The sequence below is a fragment of the Triticum urartu genome, chromosome 5 (genome assembly GCF_003073215.2).
Source record: "Triticum urartu cultivar G1812 chromosome 5, Tu2.1, whole genome shotgun sequence".
Lineage (NCBI taxonomy): Eukaryota > Viridiplantae > Streptophyta > Magnoliopsida > Poales > Poaceae > Triticum > Triticum urartu.
The window spans coordinates 516,992,430-517,005,353 of record NC_053026.1 but is presented as its reverse complement, the minus strand read 5'-3'; positions in this window follow the sequence as shown (position 1 = coordinate 517,005,353).

Sequence of the window (12,924 nt, the reverse complement as noted above, 5' to 3'; positions counted from 1 at the left end):
GAGAGAGAGAGAGAGAGAGAGAGAGAGAGAGAGAGAGAGAGAGAAAGAGAGAGAGGAGAGGAAAGGAGGAGGCACGGCGGTGGTCGGCGAGCTCGCCGGCAGAAGCGGCCAGAGGCGCGGGGCACGCGCACGTGCTCCCGTGTGTGTTGGCACTGGCGGCTGAGTTGGAATCGATTGGGATCTTAGGGTTCCAGTGGCTGGGACGTGAGTTAAGTATAGGCTAGCCACTTGGGCCCAAATGAGCCAGCTGGTGGGGGCGTGCTGTGTGGCGCTGGGCTGGGCTGGGCCTGACTAGTGTTGGCTAGCACTGCTGGCCTGTAATGTGTTGTACAGTTTATTACATACTACTCCATACTGCTACTGTGTATTAGTAGTTGAGTACTACAATACTATGTCGACTAGTCCAGCACTAGTCTAAGACTAATCCGATTAGTCTATGAGTCTCAATCTCGGAACGACTCATCGACTCGTAATTCTTGGGTTATGGCAAAGACATTAATGTGCTTCAACGATCTCTGATGTTCAAAAGACTTTGTAATGAGGAATTGTCGTAGTGCAATTAAACTGTCAATGACCGTGAGTACAACATGTGATACGGAGCGTAGTTGATTTGGTGCCAAAAATGGACATGCCAAAGTTTGGCATTGTGACAAATATTTGCTACTAATTGGTTGATTATCAAGTTGTCTTGCCTATGTCACATAAAGATGTCAATATTTGGCGAGTATTGGTATTGTCAATATTTTGCAATGCGAACATTGGCTGGCTAAATATTGTTAGCAAACCAATATTGATGCCAATTATCTTGCCAATAACATCTATTCTTAATGAGCGGTGTTTAAAAGACGATATCTGAACCACACGGCAACAAACAAAGCTAATTTGCAATAATGCAGGAAGCAATGAGAAGACAATATCTGAACCACACGGCAGCAAACAAGCTACTTTGCAACAATGCATGAAGCAACTAGAAAGGATGTGGAGAGGCCATTCATAGTGCTTCAAGCTCGTTGCGGAATTGTTCGTTGAGCTGCAAAGATGTGGGAATCACAAACCTTGTGGCAGATGATGACATGTTGTGTTATTTTGTACAATATGATTATCAAGAATAAGGATGACGGTGTTGCTCAAACAATGATTTTGAATCGCTTGAAGAACAAGTTTAGAACCTGAAAGATCAAGATGCAAATCAGAATATGAACTTGACATGTGTGATGGACATGCATATATTTACATGAATTTGAAAGTTCAGATTTAATACTCGTATATGTGAATGACGGGCGTAAGAGCAACTTCAATGGTGCGACCCATTTCGTCCGCGGCCGTCCGTTTGGGTCGGCACGGACAGAAAAGGCGGCCCAACGCGCCGACTCAAACAGACGCGCGTCTGTTTTTCGTCCGCGGGCGACCCATTCTCGGCCCATTTTTTAGCCTGATTTGCGTCGGCGCGAACAAGCGACGGACGCGCGCGCGGTCGCCTACTCCTGTCCCCGGGCCTGCTGGTCTGTGGCACATTGGCCTTCCTCCCCCCGGCCAACAAGCAACCCTCGCCCCCGCCTCCTCCGTCACCGACGCCGCCGCCCATTTTTGCGGCGACTCTTCCAGCTGCCGCCACCTCCACATCCGCCCAGCAACGCCGCCCCTGTCCCCAGTCACCCGCCGCCTCCAGGGAGCAAACTAGTTCCCGCCGCCGCTTCCCCCACCGTACAGCCGCCCACGACCAAGAAGGCGCCTCGCCGCCCCCGCCACATACGACCGGCACGCTCGTCGGACGCCGGCCGGGCAGCTAGCTGGTCTGTGGGCGCCTCATCTCCCCTCGCCAGCCGTCTCCTTCTTCGACGCCCGCAAGATGTTCGACAGTTTGCCAAGGTATGAAAATGGACTCCGCCGACGAGTTCTTTTTCCACAATTTCCTTTGCGACTCCGACGATTCGTCGTCCGACGACGAGGAGGGGATATTGGCTGCCGTGTTGGTCCATCACCACCTCAACAACCAGCGGCCGTTGTTCTGTGGCTCCATTCCGGGCCACCTTCCGGCGTTGAATCGTAACCGAGAGAGCGGGCATTTCCTTCTCTGGAAGGACTACTTTGATACAACAAACCCGCTATTCAAACATCACAAATTCCGCCGCCGGTTCCGTATGAGTAGGCATGTTTTCAACCGTATTAGAGAGGGAGTGGTCGGCTATGATGACTACTTCAAGTGCAAAGAGGATGCCGTCGGCAAGATTGGTTTCTCCTCTTATCAGAAATGCACTGCCGCCATCCGAATGCTTGAATACGGAGTGCCCGATGATCTCATTGACGAGTACGTCCGTATGAGCGAGTCTACATGCCTAGAGTCCCTGTATAATTTCTGCAAGGTTGTGATTATTGTGTTTGGCCCTGAGTACTTGAGAGAGCCGACAGCTGCAGATACAGCCCGTTTGCTGGCGATGAATGCTAGCAAGGGCTTCCCGGGGATGCTTGGCAGCATAGACTGCATGCACTGGGAGTGGAAAAACTGCCCTTCTGCTTGGCAAGGGCAATATAAGGGACATGTCAGGGCTTGCACTGTCATACTAGAGCCAGTGGCGTCTCAAGATCTCTGGATCTGGCACTTTTTCTTTGGCATGGCTGGATCACACAATGATATCAATGTGCTTCAGCGCTCGCCGGTGTTTGCTAGGCTTGCCGAAGGCAACAGCCCACCGGTGAACTTTACTGTCAACGGCCACAACTACGACAAATGGTACTATTTGGGTAGCGGTATCTATCCTCAGTGGACCACTATTGTAAAGACAATACCCAACCCTGTTAGGGAGAAAAGGAAAAGATTTGCCCAAGAGTAAAGAGAGTGCTAGAAAGGATGTCGAGCGTGCCTTTGGTATTCTGCAATCTCGATGGGGCATCGTTCAGTATCCTGCTAATACTTGGAGCACGCAGAAACTATGAGAGGTGATGACTGCTTGTGTGATCATGCACAATATGATCGTAGAAGACGAGCGTCTGGAACGTCTGTACGATCAAGGCTTTCAGTTTCAGGGTGAGAATGTTGTGCCTGAGCATGGAGTAGCGGCAACATTTGAGCAGTTCACTCAGTTTCATGAAGACATGCGTGATTGGGAATCTCACGTGCAACTACAAAATAATTTGGTTGAGCATATGTGGACTCATGTTGGCAACCAATAGATGTATCTTTTTTTATTCGTTCATAAAGCTATGTGAAACATTTTTATTTTTATTTGGCCTGTAAAACTATACTATTTATTTGGGCGGACTATTTTATTTGTTATAAATTTTCATTTCACAATTTGTTAAATGCAATGCAAATTAGGCGGCCAGCCGGCCATGCCTGCAAATATGGGTCGGCGTGTTGGACGTACTGCCGATCCATATGAAAACAGGGCGGACGCTGGGCGGGCGGCCGACCCAAATAGACAAAAGACGAACGAAATCGTCATCCATTTGGGCCTATCCATTGAAGTTGCTCTAACAAACGCGCACGCAGAACGTATAAGGAGTGGGATTTACAAAGTCTGACTGACTGTAGATGCCTCTCCTGGCCGGCCAGATCGCGGTCGCGGCAACGGCGGCCACAGCACCGGGGTCACCCATCGTGGCCTTGTCGTTGCTCGCCGCCGCTCTGGAAACAAGCAGTGCCGGACCGACGCTCCTGGCTCTGGCTGGCCCGGCCGGGCAGGTGTGAACCAAGTGCTTCCATTTTCCAAGACAAGATCGAGAACGTACGTAGGTGGTGGTTAGATCTTGACCGTTCCGGACAGGACACGGAATATATTTATATTTACGCGAAATCAAAGAGTAAGCATGTATCGCTGACTGTTCAAGCAAGATAACAACACGCTTTTTTACTTTACTACTCGCATCATTCTTGCTTGAAATCGATCTTTCAAGTGTTGGCGACGCACGACTTCTGGACTATATTGGTGCTTTCGGCCCCTAGGTGCCAGCGGTACGTGTGCCAGTCAGCTATGTGCATCTATCTTTCGGATCGATGGATCGCGATTATAGGCTCTCACTTTGTGTTATGGTACGCAGCTAGCTAGCTAGGTGGCTTATCCAGAAGAACCAAAGCTACCCATCTTGATAAGGCAGGTAGCTGAACCAAAGCACGCATGTTCTACCAAAGTGTCCGTCTACTCGCGAGCTAAAATGAGCTTGGGTAAACAGTAATGTTTTAGAAAAAAGAATCTAAAATTATTTTGTGATAAAATTTAACAAATGATTTAAGAGCCTGTAAATTTTCAATTCGAAACAACATTCGTGAAAGTCACAGTAAAAAAACAAAATCAGCACTTCAAAATGTTTTTGGAAATGGCATTTTTGAGCATCGATTTTGTTATTTTACCATCACTTTCACGAATGTGATTTCATGATGAGATTTTACAAGTACCCAAAAATTTTGTCAATGTTTCACACAAAAAAAAATCAGACTTTTTATTATTATTTTACTGTACATGCAAGCTCATTTGAGCTCGAGCTCATACTAGCTGCGTCCCCATGTTGTACTAGTACTACTAAATATAAATTGTATCCATTTTGACCCGTGAAGCCTGATATTTTGCTTGCTTGCTTGCTAGCTAGGTGACGAGTGAGTGCGACCTTTTCGTTTGGTGCCCGGAGGTCAAGGAATGTCGATCCATCGAATGATCTGCGTGTTCCGACTCTCGCCAAAGTCGGCGAGTTTGATTCACTACTTTGCAGCGGTGCACCTGTATACTCCTACAGCTAGCATGCTGTAGGTTTTGCAGCTTCAAGTCCTGTCAGCTTGTTGACTAGCAATCAGTGTGCCAGCAGTATCGTTGAACGAGGGAACATGCATGTCCGACCAGAGCAAGGATGGAGATGATCGGCCGACTGAGGTAGTAGGTTCAGTTTGTCCCGTTTCTCTCTGCATGCATGCATGTTGCCAAGTGGGGGATGGTCGTCGTTGCAATGCGCGCGGTCGCGCCACTCCCTGTCTGGTCTGTTAGAGCAACTCCAACGGGTCGATCCAAACGGACTGCGATTTCGTTTATTTTTTTATTCGTTTGGATCGGCCGTCCGTTCGGCGTTTGCTTTATTTTTCATATGGATCGGCAGCGCGTTCAATGTACCGACCCATATGTGTAGGCGTGACCGGCTAGCCGCCCAATTTTACATTGCATTTAACATATTGTGAAATGAAAATTTAATAAGCAAAATAGTTTAGCCGCCTGAATAAATAGTATAGTTTTACATGCCAAATAAAAATAAAAATGTTTCACATAGTTTTGCAAACAAATAAAAGAAGATACATCTATTGATTGCCAACATGTGTCCACATATATTCAACCAAATCATTTTGCTGTTGCACGTGAGTTTCCCAATAACGCATGTTTCATGAAACTGAGTGAACTGCTCAAATATTGCAGCTACTCTGTCGGGACCCCGATTCTAAGTCACACCGATCTAGCATGTAACACCTCATATCACTTTGCGGCCTCACGCACGGTATCCCCACGGGTGTCGCCTTACCATGGCCCGGAACCGTTTGCGCCTTTTGGCTCACGTATATGATAGTGTCGCTAGCATCCATATGATAGAGAACCCGGGCCGACATGGCTAGTCGTGAACCCAAAGCGGCACTAACCTATGGGAACAGGCATACATGATTCACATCGAGCGTGTCGGTCAGCAGCGTGTGAATCCGGGCTATAGCACTGGGCTAACAGGACTCCGGATGTCTCCGCGTGACATTTCCCTGAAGGGACAGACACAGGAACGAAGTGAAACACATGCCGGCCAGTCAAGTGTCCTGAACAGTAGTGCTGGGCTAGCAGGACTCCGGTGAACCGGGCTGTAGCGGACTACTATGGCTCAAGGAAGCACTAGACTACATTTCCCCATAAGAGAGGCTGCCAAGGACAAACAACTAGATTGTCGGATCCCACACATAGCAATACACGTCACACGTATGCATAACATGCAAGTATGTGAGGTACAACATGGCATCACAACATAACACAACTCATATAGATAAAAGCTCAGAAGAGCCACATAGCATAAATACAAACAGGGGTCACATGACCCATCATTCAAAGCATACAAGCAACGGAAGCATTACATGTCTGGGTACAGACATCTACAAAAGAAAAAGGCCGAGGAGCCTGACTATCCACAAGTCCATCCCAACGGACCAAGATCATAGCTGAGGTAACAAGCTACTCGTCGAAGTCCAAGCGGTACTACTAGTGAGACAGATGTCTCATCTGCAAAACGTAAATAAAGCAAACGTGAGTACAAGGGTACTCAACAAGACTTACGTCAGATCCTATCATACATGCATTTGTATCAAGAAGGTAATGTGGGGTTTAGTTGCAGCAAGCCAGCTTTGACTCAGTGGCTATCCTGTTCTACGACTATGAGAAACTCCTCTGAGGTGAGGCAGCGCACACGAGTCCACTAATCACCACATCAATACACTACTATGGATTCATCCCCGTCTCTCCTACGAGAAGGCCATCCATAGCACTCACACTTATCTTGAGCATTTTAGAGTATCCACTTTAAGTTGTCTATGTACCACGTAAGCATCCAAGAAGTCCATAACCGAGGACACGGCTATTCGAATAGATCATGATAACCCTGCAGGGGTGTACTTCATCACACATGCTCTCACCACTTATCACCATGTACACGTCATGTATCTCGGAAACCTTCAAGCGAAAGCCTGGCGAGGGTGTCGGCCACGACCTGACTAACCACGCAAGACTCTAGTCCAGGTTTATCACCTATTTGGGTTCCATCCGCAAGGAGATCCGGCCGGGGTGTCGCTCACGGCCCCAAACGATGTGAGCAGGGTTCCCAAGCCCACCATCCAGGTGCCACTTGGTACACCGTGCCACCTGTGCCTAGTCTGTCCCGAGCCCACCCTGCCGGGTGCCACTCGGTAGAAAAATAGCACTACCTACAAACACCAGAAACTATTTGCAACTCCTGGACAGAGATCAAGGCGGTTAATAAGCCGAGAGAGCTTGGAGCGCCCGGAGCCCAATGTGTGGTAGTAGCTAGTCATTGGACAACTTACACAGAACTCAGTTCTTAAGGACGGTCCCAATGAGACAACCCACCATGTACTCCTACATGGCCTCTCACCGCTACCTTTACCAAAACGTGTTCAAACGCTTAACTCTCATTACCAGAACATATCATAACATTCCAATTCATTCCCGATGAATCAGACCTGACACAACTCTAAGCAATAGCAGGCATGGCATGGCAAGAACACAACATGGCTCAATCAACTCCTACACATGCTAGTGGGTTTTAACTATTTACTGTGGCAATGACAGGTCATGCAGAGGAATGGGTTCAACTACCGCAGCATAAAGTAGCAGTTGAATCGTTGTTGTCCTAATGCAATAACTGAGAGCAGGAGCAAGAGAGTAGGATTGTATCGGAATGAACAAGGGGGGTTGCTTGCCTGGTAGATCAACAAGGAAAACACTGCTCCTCAGACAGGTACTCTGGAACGGTCTCCGAAGTAGTACCTATCGAGAAGGAACGGTGTCGACAATCAAACACAAGCATATGCAACATTATGATGCATGAACATGGCATGAAGATGTGATGTTGTTTGAGCTAATGCAACTAGCATTCATTTGGTTAAAGTCCATTTGAACTAAAGATTCAGATGCAACTCCAAAATAAGCTCTTAAATATGCCATAAGTGTGTTTTCACATATACAGCATGTATAGGTTGGTTTGTCATGCATGAAAATGGTACAGATGGATAGATTGAATTTTTATGATAATTTTTCATATATAAATTATTTCAATCTGAGCTATGGTTGAATATGAATTTGTGAAGTTTTGAACATTTTCTGGAATTTCCTGTTTAAAAATAATTCCAGAAAAAGAATAACTGCGTCAGCATGACGTCATCACTACATCAGCGGGTCAACGCGGCTGTCCAGGTCAAATCTGACACGTGGGGTCCACCCGTCAGTGTCATGGTTAATTAACAGAGGTTAATTAAATTTAAGCTAATCCTAAACTAGAATTAGCAGGGACGGGCCCCACCTGTCATTGAGCCAGGGGAGGTCAAACCCCCTGGTCAACTGGGGCTAACACGCCGGCGTTTAGCCGCCGGCGGCAGCAGACGCGGCGGAGGGCGCGGGATTCGCCCTCCGGCGACCATTCGGGCGGCGAAGACCACGGGCGAGGAGCTGAGGCTCACCCGCATCCAGGGCGGCATGCAACAGCAGCGGGGATGGCCGGAACTCACCGGAGCGAAGCTCGCGGCGGCGGCCGGAGCTCGGGCAAGTGCGGGCGCGTGGTTCCAGCGCACGGGAGAGCTAGTTAGGGGCTGCGTTGGACTCGTCGTTGCTCCAGGAGCACGCCGGAGGCACAAGCTTGAGCGGAGATGCACGGTGGCTGCCAGAGCAACGACCATGGCGGATGGCGGCGCTCGATTACGGCGGCTGGCACGACTAGAGGGCGTAATCGAGCTCGGGGAGAGGGGGTTCCGATGCAAGAGCTCACAGTGGTTGCAGAGGCGTCGCCATGGGCTCGGGGGAGGCTCGGAGCAGAAGGCACGTCGGTGGCGATCTCCGGCGGCCGTGCGGAGAAGATGAGCTCAATGACGAGGCTTCAGGGCGTCCGGGGTCATGTGGTTCGGCGTAGAGGTGCACGGCAGCGAGGCGGAGCTCGTGGTCGGGATGGCTGGGCGTGGGGAGGTCGGTGGCCACGACGAATGGCGATGGTGGCGACGGCTCAGCTCGGTGGCTGTGTGCGAGAGAAACAGGGGAGGGGAGAGCGTTCGGGGAAGAGAGAGGGAGAGAGGTGCGGGGCGTCGTGGCGACGTTGCGGGCGATCCAGGCGACGAGGGGGAGAAGCAGGAGGTGGCGGAAGACGTGGCCGCGGCATGCGTCGTGCCCGTCTTCTCCTCTGCCTACTGGCAAGAGGTAGAAGACGGGGCTGCCCCTGGTGGGCTAGGCCGCCAGGTGGGCTGGCCAGCTGGGCCGCCAGGTAAGGCCAGGTAAGCCTTTCCCTTACTTTCTTTTCTTTTCTATTTTTCTGACATTTGTTTTGATTTAATAAAAATACTAAATCATTTTATTTAATTTTGACAATTTTTTGCAGGGGCCTAAGGGATTATTCCAAAGCCCCTCACCAAAATTCAGAATTATTGGACAATATTATATATATATATATATGTTTATCCAATGCAAATAATTACCGGATTAATTCCAAATGGCCAAAATAAATATTTATGAGCCCCTAAAAATATTGGCTTGAATTTTACCTCTGCCCAATATTTTCAGAGAGAGACATGAACATTTTCTTGGACCTTTTTGGAGAAATTTTTATCTGGGTCATTTCCAGAAATGATTCTAAGGGTTTTACAAATCCCCATTTCAAATTTAAATGGAATTTAAACATGATGCACAAATGGCTAGCTGGTCTAGGACATACCAGAACTAGGGATGTGACAACTCGCCCCCACTCGAAGAAATCTCGTCCCGAGATTCAGGGGTTGGCGGAAAGAAAGCGGGGTACTCCAGTCGAAGACGATCTTCACGCTCCCAAGTAGCTTCTCTCTCGGAGTGATGAGACCACTGAACCTTGAGGAACTTGATGTTATGACGTCGGGTGACATGCTCTGCTTGATCAAGGATGCGAACAGGGTACTCTCGATATGTGAGGTTATCTTGGAGATCAAGCGTTTCGTGGTCCACTCCGCGGATGGGATCCGAGAAGCAACGCCTGAGTTGAGAGACGTGGAAGACATCATGAACTCGAGAAAGATGTGGTGGTAGTTCCAACTGGTAGGCAACCTCTCCTCGTTTAGCGAGAATGAGAAAGGGACCAATGTAACGAGGAGCCAACTTGCCCTTGATACCGAATCGATGGGTACTCTTCAAAGGGGTAACCCGAAGGTAAGCTTTATCGCCAACTTCATAAGCCACTTCCTTATGACTACGGTCATACTGGCTCTTTTGACGGGATTGGGCTGTTTTCAAATTCTCACGAATGATGCGAACTTGCTCTTCTGCCTCCTGGATCATATCTGGTCCAAAGAATTGTCTTTCACCGGTTTCTGACCAGTTCAAAGGTGTTCGACATCTTCGTCCATACAGAACCTCAAAAGGAGCTTTCTTGAGGCTGGATTGATAGCTATTGTTATAAGCAAACTCGGCGAAGGGAAGACACTTCTCCCAATCCATACCGAATGAGATAACACAAGCTCTAAGCATGTCTTCAAGAATCTGGTTGACCCTTTCCACCTGACCACTTGATTGAGGATGGAAAGCGGTACTGAAAGAAAGATGGGTGCCCATGGCAGTTTGGAAACTCTTTCAGAAATGAGAAGTGAAAAGACTACCACGGTCTGAATTGATTTCTAGTGGAACACCATGAAGTGACACTATTCGAGAAATATATAAGTCAGCGAGCTGACTAGCAGTGATACTCTCTCGAACAGGTAGGAAGTGAGCCACTTTGGAAAGACGATCAATGACTACGAAGATAGCGTTATTCCCTTTCTTGGTCCTGGGAAAACCGGTGATGAAGCCCATACCAACTTTATCCCATTTCCACTCAGGAATAGCTAAAGGTTGAAGGGTGCCAGCAGGCCTTTGATGCTCTGCCTTAACGCGATGACAAACGTCACAGTTAGCAATAAACTGAGCAATTTCTCTCTTCATCCTAGTCCACCAGAACCTCTGGCGTAGGTCCTGATACATCTTAATACTACCGGGATGAATCGTGAGAGGAGATTCATGCGCCTCCTTAAGGATTAATTGTCGAAGATGTTGATTCTTGGGAACCACCAAGCGACTCTCAAAGAAAATAACACCACGATCATCTATAGAGAAACTACCACCAAATCCTTTGTTAATGTTTCTCTTGATTCGGGAAATTCCCGTATCCTGCTTCTGAGAAGAGATGATTTGATCCACAAGAATAGGTTTCGCCACCAAGGTAGAAAGGAATCCGTGAGGAGCAAGGTGAAGGTTAAGTTTGCATAATTCCTCATGGAGAAGTGGTTGGCCCTGCTGCAACACGAGATTGTTGCAATAGGACTTACGACTTAGCGCATCAGCCATGACATTCCCCTTGCCTGGGGTGTAGGTAATCCCTAAGTCGTAATCTGAGATCAACTCCAGCCAACGTCTTTGCCTAAGGTTCAAATCTGATTGGGTGAATATATATTTGAGACTCTGGTGATCGGTGTAAATCTCGCAACGTTTACCAAGAAGGTAATGTCGCCAGGTCTTAAGTGCATAGACTACGGCTGCAAGCTCTAGATCATGTGTAGGATAATTCTCCTCATGTGGATGCAACTGTCGAGATGCATAGGCAATCACATGGTGATCTTGCATAAGAATGCAACCTAGTCCCTGTCGTGAGGCATCACAATAGATAACAAAGTCCTTAGTGAAATCCGGTGGCACAAGTATGGGAGCAGAAGTCAGGCGTCTTTTCAGTTCCTGAAAACTGTGCTCACACTGTGGGGACCACTCAAACTTTTTATCTTTCTTGAGAAGTTCCGTGAGAGGTTTGGCCACTTTGGAGAAGTTCTCAACGAATCGGCGACAATAACTGGCTAGACCAAGGAAACTCCTAACTTGCTTAACTGTTTCAGGCGGAGTCCAATCAAGAACGGCCTGAACTCTTTCGGGATTGACAGCAATGCCCTTACCAGAGATTACGTGGCCGAGATAGGTCACTTCTGGCAACCAAAATTCGCACTTGGAGAACTTGGCATAAAGGCGGTGCTCTCTGAGTTTTTCTAGCACAAGTCTAAGATGTTCGGCATGCTCTTCCTCGTTCTTCGAGTAAATAAGGATATCATCGAGGTAAACCACGACGAACTTATCTAAGTACTCCATGAAGATCGAGTTCATCAAGCGGGAGAATGTAGCTGGAGCGTTGGTTAGACCAAAGGACATGACGGTATACTCATACTGGCCATAACGAGTGACAAAAGCCGTCTTAGGAATGTCCCCATTTCTGATCTTGATTTGGTGGTAGCCTAACCTCAAATCCATCTTGGAAAAGACCGAGGATCCAGCGAGATGATCATACAAGTCGTTGATCCTGGGGAGCGGATACTTGTTCTTTATCGTGACCAAATTAACGGGACGATAATCTACAACCATTCGGTCCGTACCATCCTTCTTCTTGACGAAGAGAACGGGGCAAGCCCAGGGAGAAGAACTAGGACGGATGAAACCCTTTTGCAAGGATTCATTGAGTTGTTTCTTAAGCTCAGCTAGCTCTAAGGGTGCCATCTTGTAAGGTCTCCTAGAAATTGGGGCGGTTCCTGGGATAAGATCTATAACAAATTCCACATCTCTGTCAGGTGGAACACCTGGCAGTTCTTCTGGAAAAACATCCGGAAAGTCACGGACTACCGGGATATCTTCAAGGTCTGGAAGAGGGTTGGCATTAAGAGAATAGAGCTGACGCTTTGCAACTCTAGTGGAAACGGTGACTATCTTGCCAGATGGGTGTGTAAGCTGAACAGACCTTGTGTAACAATCAATCTTGGCATAATGAGCTTTCATCCAGTCCATACCCAAGATGATGTTAATATCCGTAGACTTGAGGGCTATAAGTGACGCAAGGAATACAAGTCTGTCAACAAGGATTTCATTACCATGGCTTACACTAGAAGTTTGCCATTTGGATCCAGGGGTTTGAATTACTAGTGGAGAGGGCATATCACAAAAGGATATGTTGTGCAAGCTGGCATAACTTTCAGAAATGAAGGAATGAGATGCTCTGGTATCAAACAGAACCGAAGCTGGATGACAGCTGAAAAGGAGTGTACCAAGAACGACATCCGGATCATCATGAGTGTCTTTAGCTGAGACGTGATGCACACATCCATGTTCAGTGGGAGCTGACTTGACACTAATCATATTGCGTGATGGCTTACCACGGCCAACAGAC